At 38.9% G+C, this 18,583-nt stretch overlaps 1 long non-coding RNA gene across 1 annotated transcript; it reads left to right on the forward strand.

The window, feature by feature from the left end:
* The first annotated feature begins 37 nt into the window (after window positions 1-37).
* LOC148045229 (uncharacterized) lies at window positions 38-14,421 on the forward strand. Its single transcript, XR_015697198.1, has 3 exons — window positions 38-602; window positions 6,196-6,297; window positions 14,321-14,421. It is a non-coding gene; the product is annotated as an uncharacterized LOC148045229 (long non-coding RNA).
* The last annotated feature ends 4,162 nt before the right edge of the window (window positions 14,422-18,583 follow it).

Genomic DNA, 18,583 nt, shown 5'->3' on the forward strand with positions numbered 1-18,583 from the left:
ATTTAAAAACAAATCATTTTAAAGTGTTTTAATGCATTTGATTCAATTTGACACATCACACTAATTAGAAAATTCCATTAGATGTAATGCGAAGGAGTTCTACGATTGAATCCCCTAATCAAATCACTTGTTTCTGCTTCACATATCATGTGTGTGTCACTCAGTGTCTGTGGGGTGGGGAGAGTTAGATAATAAACTGTTACAATGTGATTTTCACCTAAACGGGTTCTATTTAAATAATCACCAATTAACAATGAAGCCAAATTAGATTTACTTTGCAGAGCTAGAAGAGCAGAAAGCACAGTTTTATTAGACGTCTTACATTTCTCCTTTGTTGTGCCGTTCTTATCCCATTGACAAATAAAGTTAACAAAATTTAACAAAAACATCTTTGGTATAAATATAAAAGCTCTCTTTTTTGGACTAAGTTCCAACGGATTATTCCTTTGTACCGTTTAGCTGTCACTTGCCTTCATTTTCATAGCATTTGATATCCTTTGCATTTTGATAATGCATCTCCTTTCACTTCATTAGTTCTAAAGGCTGCTCAGCTAGTCTTTCAACCCGGTTGGCAAGTCGTAAAAACCAGTGGTCTGAACCATGTAAGTATGATCATTATTTGCAAGGTCCTTGAGAATAACGTTACATCCAAAGCAGTGATTGCCACTGTTTGAATTTCAATAGTAATCGTGCCTCAGTTTGTTTAAAAATCGTATCAAGCAAGTTGCAACTGAGAGCTTTATTAAAATATATTAATTCACTTTTTCTTCATATACAAGTGAACTTTTGAATAAATTTTTGTGAATTCAAAACAAGAATATAAATGAAGGCTTTTAAGGGCAAATTGCTACACGTGGATCTGGATCAGTGGTGGGATTCAAAGAGTTTTACTACCGGTTCTGTGGATGTGGCTTGGTGGGCATGGTGTAGCTTGGGGAAGGATATTGTAAAATCTCCATTACCTCCCCACTCCAGGGGAAGGTTACAGCAAAATCCCCATTCCCTTCTGATCAGCTGGGACTCAGCTGGAAGGCAGAGAATAGATGGGGCTAGGGGCAGTCAAAAGTGGCATTTACCAGTTCGCCAAACTACTCAAAATTTCCACTACCGGTTCTCCAGAACTGCTCAGAACCTGCTGAATATCACCTTTGATCAGGGTCCTACTTTTGAAAGGACAGCTATGCCAATACAATAAGGAAATTACATTTGTGTGTGTGTGTGTGTGTGTGTGTGTGTTTTAAATTAAGCTTTGTTCTATCTTCTGAATTTATTCAGGCAGACTCCTAAAGGTTCGGCCAGATTCAAACGGATTAAATTCTCAACAAATATTGGTTGGACATGCTAGAACAATCTCTGGACCATAGCCAATAAATAATGCTATTTTGAGACTTTAAATCTAATTTAAATCTAGTTCGCTTTTGCTGACACAATTGGAGCACGAGAAGAATGATGTAAGTTCTTTTTTCATTGTTGTTTTCTCTTTTCTTTTCAATTAGGTAAACTACTCTAGTAATTTTGGAATTGGGCATCCTTTTAAAGCCAATTAGCTAAAAATAAAATTTCTAAACTCTGTAATCTAACTATTAATCCTGAAGATGGAGGACCTTCTATGAACTATAGTACCCTTCTCCAGCCGGACCCCACACCTATGAGTGGATCTGAATCAGAGGTGGTATTCAGCAGGTTCTGACCAGCAGGAGAGCCAGTAGCAGAAATTTTGAGTAGTTCAGAGAACCGATAAATATCATCTCTGGCTGGCCATGCCCCCACCTATTCTCTGCCTCCCGAGTCCCAGCTGATCGGAAGGGAATGGGGATTTTGCAGTATCCTTCCCCTGCCATGCCCACCAAGCCAGGCCCACAGAACCGGTAGTAAAAAAATTGGAATCCCACCAGTGATCTGAATTCTCAGAAATTTTGGCATCAGCTAAAGAATATGGGGAGATCATACTCAGAATGGAGAAGGGATATGGGACAAGTTGTAGATGGGCGCTGATGAAACTTATGTGTGCGGGTTTAAATAAACAGATCTGTTTTCTATTGAGGTAGCACCGTCCATGGATACATAGCACCTCTGGACTTAAAACAGTATCTTTCTCATGAAAAGATTTGGAGGGCGTAAGCATTTGTTTTTATATTGTAAGCTTCTGATTCATTGCTACTGGAAATGAAACACTGAACTGGACAATTGGCTAATTTACTGAATCAGTAAAAAAATATGCATTATATCCCTATGCAAATTTGAAGTGATGCATGTTGAAAAGCCTCTTCTGAAAGGTGGGTCAAATAGTGAGAAGAAATAAAAGAAAAAAAAGACCAAATGCTGGATCACTGGAGTGGATGTGCAAAAAGACTTTACTATTTATTAAATATCAAATGTTTTGTGTGCTACCTATACCATCATCTTTTTTTCAGAAGAACATTTGATCTATTCCATCTGGACAGCCTGTAGTTTTAAGTATAAAATCAGACTATAAATATATGGACTTTTCTAAGATACAGTGTAAAAAGTCCATCTATGAGAAGAAGAAAAAAGAATAGCTGTGGGTATAAAAGAAAAAAATAGCGCTTAAATTTGTAACAGCCGATAGTTGGAAGTAACCTAAAAGGACAGTGTGTCTCTGGAAACAATATCCAGAAATGGGTTGCTGGAGCAAATAAAAGACACAGCTGTTCATCATCATGTTTCCATTGCTGCCAATAAACAGGATACTAATATAAAATCATGTTATTGATCATAATTCACATCGCTAGGCAACATTATTTATTATATATCAAATTTCTTAACCGCCCATCTCCCTCATAGAAAGGGATCCTGGGCAATATACAATTTAATCAATATAATAAAAAAAACTTTCTCTTTATAACCCTGTGATCCCTGAGTAAAGTCGGGGAGACTGGATGGAGCTGGGTGGTCCGATGCCCTTCCTGACACCACGCGGGGTTTTGATTGATTGATTGATTGATTTAGTTTATTTGTATGCCGCCCTTCTCCAGGAGGGACTCAGGGCGGCAAACAACTCAGGGGGGGAAAGGGGACATAAAACACAATACACGTAATTAAAATACACGAGAATCACACAGCCATACAAGTCAAGAGGGGAGGGGAACTCATCAACCCCAGGCCTGCCGGCACAGCCAGGTTTTGACGGCTTTCCGGAAGGCCTGGAGAGAGGTGAGGGTCCGAATCTCCGCGGGGAGATCATTCCAAAGGGCCGGAGCTGCTACAGAGAAGGCCCTCCCCCGGGTAGTAGCCAGGTGGCATTGGCTGGTGGACGGAACCCGGAGGAGGCCGACCCTGTGAGATCTGACGGGTCTTTGGGAGGTAATTGGCAGCAGGCGGTCTCTCTCATTTTGTTTTTCTCGGCACCCTAAGAAATATCTGCTGCTACCTAGAATTGAACTCTCAAACTTTCAGAATGGAGCTGAGTGTCTTTCACCCCTAGATCACCAGGCCGCTACTATTTAATTAATATAATAAACATTATAAACCAGGTAATTTAGGATTATTGTTTTTTTTAAAAAGAATGTAGAATAACAAGGTAGAATTAATTTAATTTAATTTAATTTGATTTATAGGCCGCCCAATCATGGAGGACCCCGGGCGGCTTACACAGAACAGAAAAGAAAACAAGACAAAAAATAAAAATAAAAAATTTAAGAATTCTCCAACACGCATACGTTCAAATTGGGGCTGGACCCTACATAATGCGGTCAACAGCCCCAGGCCTGCCGGAACAGCCAGGTTTTAACAGCTTTTCTGAAGGCCATGAAGGTGGGCGAGGTCCGGACCTCTGAGGGCAGCTGATTCCACAGGGTCGGAGCAGCCACAGAGAAGGCTCTCCTCCGGGGGTCCGCCAGCCGACACTGTCCGGCTGACAGCGTCCCAAGGAGGCCCACCCTGTGGGATCTTATCAGATGTATAAAATTGCAAAAGATGGAGAGTTCCAAGATGGGGAGATTAGTAGTTGTTCATGCAGGCATATGGAGAAGACTGATCCTGGAATTAGCATCTGACTGTCAGGAATAATAAAGATATATTCATGCCAATCAAGCTATTCTTAATCAGGGCACTCTATATTATGTAAAGCACAGTAAAGCATGACATACATTCCTCACTGATTCATTGACTATATTAGTTTTTCTCACTCGCCATTTCTGTATAATTTACACAGTAACTGTGGATTTCATCTTCTCTATCAGATCTATTCTTTAAATTTGAATGTTCAGACCCATGTTTCTCAATGTGACCTAGTAATATTCACTTCAAACCATTCAGGGATCAGCCAATAGCTCTGTATGAGGTTCAATCCTTTCTCCAACAAATACACAATCAACAACAACTTTCCTCCAATTCTCTAACACGGGCAAATCTTCACAAACGTTGAACGAGCCACATCACCATTCTAAAAACAAGACAATATATATTTTAATATTTCTTCAGTTATATAATCTAGATACTCCTCAACTTACAACCACAATTGAGCCCAAAATTTCTATTGCTAAACAAGGAATTGTCAAGTGAATTTTATTCCATGTTATGATCTTTTTTTTTTTTTTTTTTTGGCCACAGTTCTTAATTGAATCAAGCAATCATTAAGCGAGTCTGGCTTCCTCCATCAACTTTGCCTATTGGAGGCCGGCTGGCAAGGTTACAAATGGTGATCACATCATCTTGGGACAGTTCAATTGTCCCTAAATACATGCCAGTTGCTAAGTGCCTGAATTTTGATCATATAACCATGGGGATTGTGATGACCCGGGGCATGGCACAGAGATAACAAAGGCAGGTGGCAGTTCAAAGCATCCCTTTATTGTTCCAAATTTCCCCAAATGCTCCCACGTTTCTGGCAAGTCCCAGAGCAAAGTTCTCTCTCTCTCTCTTTCTCTCTCTCTCTCTCCCTCTCCCCCCTCTCTCTCACACACACCTCAAGCAGCCTCTGGCTCTAAACAGTCCAGCCCAGTGCTGTGAGCACCACAGCTGCAACGCAAGAAATCCAGAAAGAATGCAAGGAAGTCAGGAAAGTTCAAAAGTCAGCACTCAATGCTCCAGGGGTTCAGCATTTGTTCCTGACAAATGCCCCTCCCCACAGCATCTTGTTAAGGCTCAGTCCCCAGGCGTGCCTTGTGAAGTGGTGCAGGGCGCTCTCCTCCGGAGTAATTGGGTCAATCTGTGCTGTTCTCGCCTTCTCTCCACTCTCCATGCTTGAGGATCAGGAGGAGGTGGTCCTTGCTCATCGCCTGAGCTCTGTCTCTCATGTTCACTGCTTAGCCTCTCCTGGTCATCCTGCTACCCTTCCTTCCTGCATACAAGCCATCCCAATCCTGAAAGGCCCAGGTGTGGCTGGGCCTGCTCCTCCCTTTTCCTCCCAAGCCACTGAAGCCGCCCCCTTGATCTCTGTCTGCTCCAGCTCTGGCTCCTCTTCCTCCACCAATTCAGGCTGCGATGTGGGCATGACTGTGATGCTTCAACAGTGGTAAGTGTAAAAAACAGTCGTATGTCACTTTTTTCCAGTCCTGTTATAATTTCGAATGGTAACTAATGGAATGGTTGTAAGACGAGAACCACCTGTATACAATCAAGTGATTTTTCAATAATCTTACAGTACTGGTGACTTCATTTTCAACATATGTTTTTTCTTGGACATGAATATTCACTTCAGCTTTACTCTTTGATATATCGCTGTCATTTCAATATGAATTTCTTTGCCACATTCCTTCATCACTTTCTCCTCATATTCCTTCATAAAAGTTTCATCACTGATCATTTTCTTCACATTTATTCTTCCTTCACCTTTCAATTAGATCTTTTAAACTTTGAACATTTGTTTAGTTCTGTCCACACAGAGTGCTTTTACTCTTCTTTTAAAGAGGCTTTATTAGGAAAACCAATTCTCCTAGCCATGCTTTTTTAAGGACAAGTTAATTATACTGACGTCCTACTATTTATTAGATTTGAAATGCTTCATTATTGCTAATAGCAGAGGCATTGCTTTGCAAAACTGTTCTTTTTTCAAAATAAGTAATGTATAGACCTCTCATAAATAAATGGTCTCCTTTTGATACAGCTTCCAATGAGATCTGTTCCTGGAAATTAATTTTACAGTGCTGGATTTGTATTTTATTTTTTTAAATTATTCATTGCACAAAACATATCTCATACATTAATGAATAAAAGAATACATCTGTTTTTCAGAATGCATCATTTATACATGGATGATTGGCTTCCAGTGCTGACAAGTGATTTCCAATCCAGCCTAGGGCGTCATCATTTTTTTTAAACGTTACATATAACAAGGTTTATTTTTTTCCCTTATTATGCTTGGTTTCCTAGCAGGCAGAAGTCTATGATACCTATAATAGATAGCAGCTCTTTACATTCCAATTGTGAAAGAATATCATGAATAAATATTGAGTTATTTATGGAATAGAATAAATATAGATGAAAGCCTATAGCAAATAAGCATATTCTTCTGTAGAAAAATAGGTGTGCATACCAAATGCTATCAGTGCTCACTAATTCACAGGACACCCAGAAACCTGGGTGGGAGATGAGGTGGGCTACATACTTAGACCTTCAGCTAAATGCAACAGACCAGGTCATTTACAGTGGATTTTAATACAATTTAAGCAATCCTGTCTTAACATTTTTAGACCGAGCTCTTAGAATTCAATCCTCTCAATGCAGGCTGTGCATTTAAATGGGAATTCATGTCTATTTAAGAAGAGTGTTAAAAAAAATTGCCCATTTCTTCAGTTCATTCACCTGCTTTCTCTCCCACTCCTCATCAGTTGGGAGGGGAGATTTGCATAAAATGATGCAAAAAGCACCTTCTTCTGAGCCATCCTCTAGAAATGACAGAGTTTAAATAAAATCAGCAAAATTTCTAATGTTATAAAAGGGGGGAAGGGAAAGAAAACAATTGTTCATGCCTTCTCATTTAAATCTGTACATTTCATGGCTGGAAGAAATGTCCATCTGGGTTCAGTTCTAAGTGGGGAGAAAGACACTGGAAATATGGTGGTTGTTTAGAAAGATGGTTTAATGGTGGACAGGACCATGTGGTTTGAGTTCCTGGGCAAGAAAGCACATGGGAGAGAGAGGGGGGAGAGAGGGAGAGAGGGAGGGAGAAAGGGAGGGAGGGAGACCTATGGGTCTGCATGGGCACACTTGTGTGTGCATGCGCACACATCTGTGTGTATGTTCAGTGTTGGGCATTCTGAAATATTAAAATCTGTGCATGATATAGGCTGGAATAGAAATAAAGATAAGAGATAACTTCTTTCCTTCTTTCTTTCTTTCCTTCTTTCTTTCTTTCCTTCTTTCTTTCTTTCCTTCTTTCTTTCCTTCTTTCTTTCCTTCTTTCTTTCCTTCTTTCTCTTGAAAGAACTTAGACTTTTTTTTTCCAGGAGAAGCAATTAGTGAGCAAAAATTAGACCAGTTCAGGAACTGATTTAAGCATTTCCTCTAGATTGAGTCATAATACAAAGTTGGAAGATATTTCTATCATCCATATCCTCAATCCACATGAGACTTCCCTGTATGACATTAATATCGTTTTTCCCCCCCCTGGGAAATTATAGCAGGACTTGAAAAGAGTTTTCTGATGCCAGGTCTCCTATCTGAGACTGAAGCTTTTCCTCTGAACTAGAACTCTAATTAACTGGTGGATTAGAGTTTGGCTTGGGCCAGGCTATTTCCAAAACTGCTTGTGCAATTGTCCTTTCATTGTTCAAATGTGCTGCAATTCCCGACATTGTTTTTTCCCCCATATTTGTTATATACTTAGCTAGTCCTATCTACAGTGTATACATTACAATTTTTCGGCTTTAAACTATTTCAGACATAAGGCAAACTGACAGATAAGAGAGTGATTTCAAATGCAAACGTACCCAATGAAAGATTCATGTAGAGCAGTTCAATTGAGACATTTGAGTTTCGTTGGGTAAATCATCCATCAGCTCAGCCTATATAAAGCATTGTCTGATTATGCCACTCCAAAATGATCTTTTAGCTTTTCCCTACACCCGAAACGTTTAGCTGAGTTAACATTATCTCTCTTCTATCTACTGAAGTACAGGAAAATCATTTGGAAATGGAAGTCCGATGTGTTTGTTGAAGGCAGAGCAGATAATTATGCAATCTCAACAATGACAAGGTGGCATTCCAGATAACATAATGGGTTACAGTAGTTCCTTGTCATTACTTAGAAGCACTTTAGTTATCCTAAATTATTAATTACACCTGTGTCAGATGTAATTGGGTTGAGTTTTTCACTACAGGATAAAATATTTTGATAACTGTTATAACTGTACTAGGAAACAATTAGAAACACTCAGGGATTCTAAAGCCCTGTCATTTGCAGAATTTTATCACAGAAATAGGAAAAAAGAGCCACAATCTTTGTCCTGCCTGTTTAGTATTTATTTATTTAACTTAATTTATTTATTTAACTTAACACTTCCCATGTTACCTAGAGGAAACTCTAGGTGGCTTATAGCGGATCAAAGGAACAAGATCAAACATTAAAACAATAAATATTACCCCAAATTGAAGGGTTTATATTCTTTGCAGACATCTAGTCATTAGCACCATTCTCAGAAAGAATACTAATGACCAGATAATAGCAAGGAATAGAAGTCCTTCCATTCTCTGCCATTCAATCAGAACTGAAGAAGCTTCTTGGATGAGAAGCGAAATGTTTTCAATCAAAACAAGAAAGCCCAGTGGCTTTTTGAAAGAAAGCATCTTTGGGTTAATAAGGACACATTTTCCTATTATCCCTACCAAGCTGGTTAAGTGGGATAAAGTTTAGTGGGGATTTGAATTTTCTTTTTAAAGAAAATGCCTAACAACAGCCTTAAAATTCTTCTTAAAAAATTCCTCTTCTTGTACCAAGTCCAATCTAAGCATCTTTCAGAACCATAACTCTTTACTGCTCTTGTGTTACCTCCCATTTTACCCTTTGTGGGTTTTCTAAATCAGGATATCCCAACTTCAGAGCAATTTCTTGGCTTGAGGCAGGTGGAGACTGCTGGAGGAAAGAAGATGGGCTTTCATGCATTCAGTTAACCTAGCAATTAAAAATAAATAAATAAAACTAATAGCTAACAATTAAAATAGTCAGTTAAGAGGAAGTATTATCCTTCCAAATAAATGGGTCACAATAGAAATGGCTCCATTCTGAGCTCCTCCCACAGCAACAGTAAGGGAACTTCCTTCCATGGATTCTCTGCCTGAGGTTAAAATTTTGTCCCGGAATTAAGGAAGGGAAGAAAAATGGAATTCAATGATACCCAGATGATGAGAATGCTGTTGAAATGTTAGATGCCAACATTATTTGCTTTTATTTATATGTCACCTTTATTATTTTTACAAATAACTCATGGCAGCGAACATATCCAAACACATCTTCCTCATCTATTTTCCCCACAACAACAACCCTGTGAGGTGAAGACTGAGAGAGAGAGAGAGAGACTGGCCTCAAGCCACCCAGCCAGCTTTCCTAACTAAGGTAAAACTAGAATACATAGTCTCCTATTTTTCCAGCTAGGTGCCTTAGCCACTAGTCCAAATTGAGTCTTGCCTCGCAAGACCCTTTGGAGAATGTAGAAAACTGAGAACTGTTTGGGTCGGGTAAAAATTCAAAGTCAAAATTATAAATTTTTAAAATATAATGATAGTATATCTGCACAGAGACACAATCTATTTATCCATTAACTGAAGGAATTGCGCTCTACATGGGGCTGTTCAGAGACTCCAGCTGGTCCAGAATGCAGCCGCGCAAGCGATTGTGGGTGCACCCCGGTACACCCACGTTACACCTATCCTCCGCGAGCTGCACTGGCTACCTATTGGTCTCCAGATACACTTCAGGGTGCTAGTTATTACTTACAAAGCCCTACATGGTATTGGACCTGGGTACTTGAGAGACCGCCTTCTGCCGATTACCTCCCACAGACCCATTCGATCCCACAGATTAGGCCTCCTCCGTATCCCATCTGCCACCAATGTTGGCTGGCGACTACTCGGAGGAGAGCCTTCTCTGTGGCTGCTCCGGCCCTTTGGAATGAGCTCCCCGTGGAGATTCGGACCCTCTCCACCCTTCAGGCCTTTCGGACAGCCATGAAGACCTGGCTGTCCCAGCAAGCCTGGGGTTGAGTTCCCCTCTCTACTCGAATTTGCTGTGTCTGTTGTGCTTTTAAGTTGTTCGTATTGTCTGATTGTCTTTGTCTTACTTTTTGTAATTTCCCCTCCCTTGGCTTTGTTCAGCCGCCCTGAGTCCCTTCGGGGAATAGGGCGGCCTACAAATTGAATAAACTCCAAACTCCAAACTCCAATCAAATTTCTCCCATTTACAACAAATGTTATTACCAGGAGCTAGGGTCATAAGTCAAGATGATGACCACCACTGCTTGCCTTTCAAGAGGCAACTGGAGTTTCTGATTTTTCTTTGAAGACATTTCACTTCTCATCCAAGAAGCTTTTTCAGCTCTGACTAGATGGTGAGGAATGGTTGACTGAGAATCGCCATAAACCCACTGCTTAAATGAAAGTTACCATGCTGATATTGACTTTTCCCTTAAGTAAATCAACTCTTTTCTGTGACAAAAGTAAATTTTGGTGCAGAAATATTTCACATTTCGACTTATGCAACTGTATTTCACCTATAATTATTTTGCAAACCAATTTTACCTTCCAAGTGATACCAGTTCCAAAGAGATGGGTTCTTATTTAAAATTAACTCTTGCCGGTATTTAACTTTGGAGTTTAATTTCAACCTAGCAAAAGGAAAGTGAGACTGATAGAAAATATTTGATGGATTAGAACTGGATTTAGCCATTTATTTGTACAATAGACCCGTCGAACATGGCAATTGCATTAAACCCGCTATTACAAAGAGACTCGCAAGCATCAAGAATGTGCAAAGAAGCTATTACTGACAGACAGGCCTGGTGGGGTAATGCCTCTGTGATCACAAAGAGTTGGAAGCCACCAAATAACTAAACAACATTTTTTTTTATTATATGATGTTATCAGGATCCAGGGAGACTGAACTTTAAACATTTTGCATGTGTCAAAAAATTATAGAGCAGAAAGACATCAACAAGAATGGAAGACGGAAAGGTGATTTAAAAAACAAAAAAACAAAAACCTGAACACATTTAATTACCTTGGCTTTTTGTTGTCAGCTACAAATGAGTCTATCAGTGGAAACAGAGCAAGATCCAGAAAGGGAAAAGAGCATTTCACACATATATATATGATTTCCAAGAGGCAAAATATAAGATTTATGAAAGTCCATTTTTTCATCTGTCACCCAAAAAAGAAGAAAAAAGCATGAGGCAATAGGAACTATTTTGGAAAAAGATGTCTGAAAATATAGTTTTCCAAAAGTATCAGGACCAGCCTCAGGCAACCTAATTTATGTAGCCACCTGCCTGGGACATGGAAATACATTATGCTTGACCCGAGGCTTTCATTTCAAATGACAGCCCCAAATCCCATTCTTTACACTGCTTTGTGATGTTTGAGAACCTTGCTTTAATTAGGCATCATTAAATGGTACCCATGGAGTAAAGCTAAATGCACCATCCTCTCTGTTCATACAGCCACAAATTATATCCTCAAACTTGATGGCTTAAGGAGATTAAAATAAGCACCATTGTGTTCAGGTGTATCCACAGAATGTCCTGGTTGGAATTTTAATCTTACTAGTTCATTCATGTAGAATTAGAGTAGAGTTAGGTAATACTTTTTGGGCATGTTGTGACATAAGTAACTCTTTTCTGCAAAGCTCTGCCTTATTTTAGTGATTTATTTACTTATTAAACTTATCTTGCCTAACCAAGGGTGACTTTAGGCTGCTTCCAATCAATAAAACCCACAAGATAAAACATTAAAACAATAAATAACGTTCAAAATTGATTTTAAAATTAACAAAGGTGAGGAGGAAGGGAACAAGATGCGCACAGGTGGAGGGGGGAACAAAAGAATAACAGAGTTGGAAGGGACCTTGGAGGTCTTCTAGTCCAACCCCCTGCCTAGGCAGGAAACCCTGTGCCACTTCAGACAAACAGTTATCCAATATCTTCTTTAAAACTTCCAGTGTTGGAGCATTCACAACTTCTGGAGGCAAGTGATTAATTGTTCTAATTCTCCCTTCCCCCTACTACTCACATGCCCATCATCCCTGCACTCTCTCTCCCATGCGCTCCTCTTTCCTGCCATCTCTATGATCCTGGCACTTTATAGGCCTACCGCGTGAGGGAGGCCTAGGCGTTAAAGGTCCACCGTGTGAGGGAGCACGGCCAATCAAAGACCTCTGTACTGGCCTAATCAGGTTCCCTTCCAGCAGCTCAGATTGCTGAAACAGCTTGCTTTCGGAAGTTGTGGTTCAGTGGTGGGTTTCAAAAATTGTTGGAATCTACTCTGTGGGTGTGGCCTCCTTTGTGGGAGTGGCTTGCCACCCATGTGACTGGATGGGAGTGGCTTGCCACCCATGTGACTGGATATGACATTATGAATTAGTACTTAGGTCGGTCCAAGTAGCTATTCAGAAGTTAGTGGTTAGAAGCAATCGTAAAGCAAGATATGGAATTAAAACCAGAAATATTTTGTTTGCTATTTGAAAGGGAGTATAAATATATATTTAATTTTACACATGTTAGCAGCTGCTGGAATTGTGTTTGCACAACAGTGGGAAAACAGAGATATGTAAATGAATAAATATTACAATGTGCAGGAATAAATAAATTGACAATTAAAATCAAGAAGGCTTTGAATATTTTTTCACGTGGGATTGGTTTTAGCAATTGCCAACTAACGGAAACAGAAATTAGAAATCCAAAAGTATGAAAGAAAACACCAATTATGTAAGGAAAGGTCCCTAAAATGTATAAGGAAATATTACTAGATCATTATTAATGCGTAGATAACTGCGGGACATTACACACCCACCAGTGGTGGGTTTCAAAAATTTTTGGAACCTCTTCTGAAGGTGTGGCCTGCTTTCCGGGTCCACTGGTGGAACCAAGGTGGCGCAGTGGTTAAATGCAGCACTGCAGGCTACTGCTAGATCAGCAGTTCAGCGGTTCAAATCTCACCGGCTCAGGGTTGACTCAGCCTTCCATCCTTCCGAGGTGGGTAAAATGAGGGCCCAGATTGTTGGGGGCAATATGCTGACTCTCTGTAAACCGCTTAGAGAGGCATGAAAGGCCTATGAAGCGGTATATAAGTCTACTGCTATTGCTATTGCTATTGCTCTTCTAGCCGGTTCAGTAGATTTGACGAACCGGTTCTACCAAATAGGTGCGAACTGGTAGGAACCCACATCTGTTGTGGTTCTTTCATCACTGGAGGTTTTCAAGAAGAGAATGGACAGCTGTTTGTCCAAAATGGTGCAGGGTCTCCAGCTTGTGCAGCGGCTTGGACTAGGAGACCTCCAAGTTCCCTTCCATCTCTGTCATTCTGTTATGTCTCTCTAGCCTGAAATCTATTTTTAAAAAAAAAACACTTAGTGATAGAGGATCTATCACCTCTCAAGGTGGTTTGTTTCACTGTCAAACAGTTCTTAGGAAGATTTTCTTTAATATTCAATTGGAATCTGTTTTCCTGTAATGTCCACTATTTCATGTTTAACATGTTGAAGCAATGAAACAAAGAATGACTTTCCGTGTTACATCTTTTTAGGCATTTGAAGAGTTGCCATTACCCATTTTCTGTCTTTTTTTCCCCCTCAAGGCTAGATATGTCCAGTTTTGCCAATTCTGTCCTCAGTATCTAGTTCTCACGTAGCAGAGAATATATTTTCTCCCTCAAAAGAAGACAATTATTCCCTCTATCAGGGCTCTCTCTTAAGCACTCTAAATGCAGTTATCAAATCCTGCTCCCTATCTTTGCTCACACCCCACTTCCTTTCAAATAAATATTTCATGCACTTTGCAGGCACAGATAAAAACATGCAAATGGATGGGCTAAATGATTCAAAAGAGGCTTGGTTGAAAGTTTCATTAATACCATTCCAGTTGAACATTAAATGAGCACGGCCTTTTTTGAAAAGCAGTAAAACACTCAATTAATTTATGTCTTCAGATAGGAAGGGTTCCTTCAAATGCTGGCTAGGATTATAACATGTAAAATGGCAGTTAACTGGCTGACTGAGTGATGTGCCCCAAAACAGTCATTTTGGCATGTTTAATTGGCAGTGGTTGGAATTTTAAAAAAAGTGCCATAAAAATTCCTTTCCCGAGTTTTGCTGAGCTTAATGTGAGCAGATTATGCCTAATAATACTCTTATTTTTCTTTCTTAATGATTTAGAATCAACAAGCCTTCACTAATGTTTTTGGAAGTATAAAAAAAGATCAGCTTCGTGACTCTTCTGCATATAAACTACGGATACCTGAAGATTTCGCTTGGTGCCCAGATCTTTTGGTGAATTGTTTCCATCCCCATTTCTCAAAGTAGGATAAGGATTTGCAGTGTTGCTATTCTTTTATTTTTGCATTTGTCTATCCTCTGAATTACAATTCTTGGTTCAAAAACAAATTAGTTTTTTTTTTTTTTTTTTTATTAAATGTTTTTTAAGTTTTAGTTTAAAACTGGTACAACATCTTTCTTAATATATCAATCAATTACAGATAATACAGAAAAAAAAAACAAAGACAACAATCAGAAAAACAAAACGAAACACAGGTATCTATTATGAAAAAATAAGAAGTATATCAACTGGTTACAACATGTTTTGGTGCTTCTCTTCGATTGACTCCTATTAATTCAAGTATCTTAACTCAAATATTTGCCATATCAAGATCATTATACCTCCGGTTTTAATTATTATAATTATTTAAACATCCTTCATCCTTAGTTATGCTAAGGAATTAGTCCATGACACATGCTGGCAGTTCATTTACTTATTTGTAAAATCCTCTATTATCATCAAATCCTCATGTTCTATTTTAACTAAACATCCATAATATTCAGTTATATCATATATCCTAACATTTTCCCAATATTGATTAACATTTAATTATATGGATTTTATTTAATTTTTTAATAGTGCTAATTATTATAGTTAATACTCTTTATGTATACCCTAAAGGTGTTTTCTCATATCCAATTGTTAGTTATCATATCGACTCCACATTATATACATTACTATTAATATCAATTATTATTCAACTATATCTGTTACACAAAAAAGCAATTAGATTTAGCTAATTTTCAGTTATATTCATCAATCTATCAACCAATTCCAAATTATATATATTGCTATCTATATCAATCATTGTTCAGCTATATCTATTACAAATTGAAGTAATCCGATCTAGATATTTTAGCTAAACATCCATAATATTCAATTATATCATATATCATAACATTTTCCCAATATTAATTAACTTTTGATTGTATGGATTCTATTTAGTTTTTTTAATAGTGCTAATTATTATAGTTAATACTCTTTATGTGTAATCTAAAAGTATTTTCTCATATCCAATTGTTAATTATCATGTCAACTCCACATTATATACATTGCTATCAATATCAATTATTATTCAACAATATTTGTTACACAGAAAAGCAATTAGATTTAACTAGTTTTCAATTGTATTCAACAATCTATCAGCCAATTCCAGATTATATATATTGCTATCCATATCAGTCATTATTCAGCTATATCTATTACATATTAAAGTAATCCGATCTAGCTAATTTTAAATTTTTTTGTCAGCCTGTGTCCCTCCAGCCACAAGGTTTCCTCCGTCCAGTAGCCATTCGTTGAATAGATTTACCAAATGTTTCCATAAGCAAGTCCAAACAAAAATATTTCGGCACCTTTGGATTCTGAATGTCAGTGATGAAGTAATAAAGTTGTTCTTGGTTTATAAATCTTCCCAATTTAACTTTAATTCTCAGGGGTGGATTCTTCATTCCTTCTGCACACTGTCTCTTTAAATGAGACGTCTTTATGGCTTCCCCCTTCTTCTCTTCCTCTGAGATAGACCAGACACCATTTCTCACATTTTCCGTTTGTGTTTCAGGGACATTTAAGCATTCAACGTTCTCAGTTTTAGCTTCATATTTTAGAATAAATTGATCCAGTTTTCGTTCCAATCTTTGATAAGAATGAAAAAGTTCTCTACACGCAGAGAAAAGAGTCTGAAATGAAGTCTTGGGGGTATCTTGGGACGCCATGATGTGTCGTAGTTAAAATAAAAATTCTCTTTTTTTCCCCAGAGGCTTCGAAGCACTCTTTTTTTTAAATATAGTCTCTTACCGGCTGTCAATCTTATCTGATTGTAAACAGAGCTGGATAGTAAAGTAATAAAAATGTCGAATCGTGACGGGCTAGTTAGTAGGAATTAAGTTTTACGATCCACTTAAGGAGATTCAGAGGGGGGAGGATATCGCAGAGTTTCTTGAAGCATTTAAGAGGTAAAGTAACCACCAGTCATAAAACCATTAGAAAAGCTAATTCGCCGCTGATCTTCTTATTGTTTGGTTTCCAATTAGCTTAATTTTTAACAGGAACAATCTCTCTTGGATAATAAAATCAGCTTACCAGATGATATCACTTCTTCCATTCTTAGGGGCACCTGCAGTTTCAGTTAGCACACAGCTAATCCAAAAGGAATTGGCACGGGGAGTTAATACCCTCCCCCAGAGATTTGCGATTACCTCTGGGGTCCTGGGTCCCTCCCCACCTCCACTGTCGTCTTCGGGACAGCTGGGGTTCAAGGAACCCGTCCAAAAAGTCCTTTGGTATAGAGGAATTTCAGGAGTAGCCTAAAACTCCATCTTCTCACTGCTAAGCCCCGCCTTAAAATTCCTTTCCCGAGTTTTGCTGAGCTTAATGTGAGCAGATTATGCCTAATAATACTCTTATTTTTCTTTCTTAATGATTTAGAATCAACAAGCCTTCACTAATGTTTTTGGAAGTATAAAAAAAGATCAGCTTCGTGACTCTTCTGCATATAAACTACGGATACCTGAAGATTTCGCTTGGTGCCCAGATCTTTTGGTGAATTGTTTCCATCCCCATTTCTCAAAGTAGGATAAGGATTTGCAGTGTTGCTATTCTTTTATTTTTGCATTTGTCTATCCTCTGAATTACAATTCTTGGTTCAAAAACAAATTAGTTTTTTTTTTTAAGGAACTGCATGGACGTTGATTTTGAAATAAACTGATTCTTCTCTAATATTATATATCTTTTCTGAGAGTTCACAATATTCCTGGGATGGGTGCCATTAAGATAATTGTTAGTTAGAGCAATCAGTACACATTAGATACAAATGATATTATTCTTTTAGAGTTCAAATGAAATTGTAGAACAAAATACTAAAAAGAAAAAAAGAAACACATATTTATAGTACTTACTCAGGAATAATTTTCTACTGCTCAAGCAATTCAGTATGAAACCACATGACCAGTGATGGGACAAGATGCATTTGTTAAATGTATTTATTATAAATATCTATATATTTTAAATTCATAGGCACGCAGGAGAGGGTTCCTCAAAAAGACGTTTATTAAAGCAACACAGCTAACGCAACAGAGTGGAACAGAACAATGCCCGCCTGACAGCTATTTATACTGACAGCTGTCAGGCGGGGAACCAATCGGGTGGCGGTAATTCTCCCGCCGGCCAGCAGCTGCGCCAGAGCCAATCAGGTCTTCTTCCGGCTGTGGCTTCGGCTGCCGGCTGCGTCGGGGAGGACACAACAATATAGATACAGATATTTTGGAGATTATTTCACATACATTATTCTGGGTGGCATGCAAGTTAGAAACACTAAAAGAAAACAGTCCAAAACAACAACAACAACAACAAAACACTCATAATTTTCAGGACAGCACACTCACTTTCCCTAACAGTATAACCAGTGGTGGGATTCAAAAAATGTAACTATTGTTTCTGTGGGCTGGGCTTGGCTCGGTGGGCATGGCAGGGGGACGGATACTGCAAAATCTCCATTCCCACTGCACTCCAGGGGAAGGTTACTGCAAAATCCCCATTTCCTCCCAATTAGCTGGGACTCAGGAGGCAGAGAATAGATGGGAATGGGCCAGTCAGAGGTGGTATTTACCGGTTCTCTGAACTACTAAAAATTTCCGCTACCGGTTCTCCAGGACTGATCAGAACCTGCTGAATACCACCTCTTTGCAGGCTCCATATCACCATAGCAAAGCCATGTCTTCAAGCCTTTTTGGAAGACCAACACTCAGAGCCAGTTTGACCTCAGGGGAAATGATGAGAAAATGATCCCTTTCTGCGTCCCATCATATGACATTCCTTCACAGCTGCTGGACTGATGGGAAGGGTAGACAAGGTTGGGGAGAAGCAGCCCTTCAAATAACTCAACCCCATGCCATGCCAAGATGCTGGAATAATAATGGCAAAAGATTCCATTAAGGACTAAGCTGCTTAAGATAATAGCAGTAGACTTATATACCGCTTCATAGGCCTTTCAGGCCTCTCTAAGCGGTTTACAGAGAGTCAGCATATTGCCCCCAACAATCTGGGTCCTCATTTTACCCACCTCGGAAGGATGGAAGGCTGAGTCAACCCTGAGCCGGTGAGAT

Source organism: Thamnophis sirtalis, unplaced genomic scaffold (assembly GCF_051295495.1).
Source record: "Thamnophis sirtalis isolate CommonGarterSnake01/CBP01778 unplaced genomic scaffold, rThaSir2_p1.2 scaffold_6, whole genome shotgun sequence".
Taxonomy (NCBI): domain Eukaryota; kingdom Metazoa; phylum Chordata; class Lepidosauria; order Squamata; family Natricidae; genus Thamnophis; species Thamnophis sirtalis.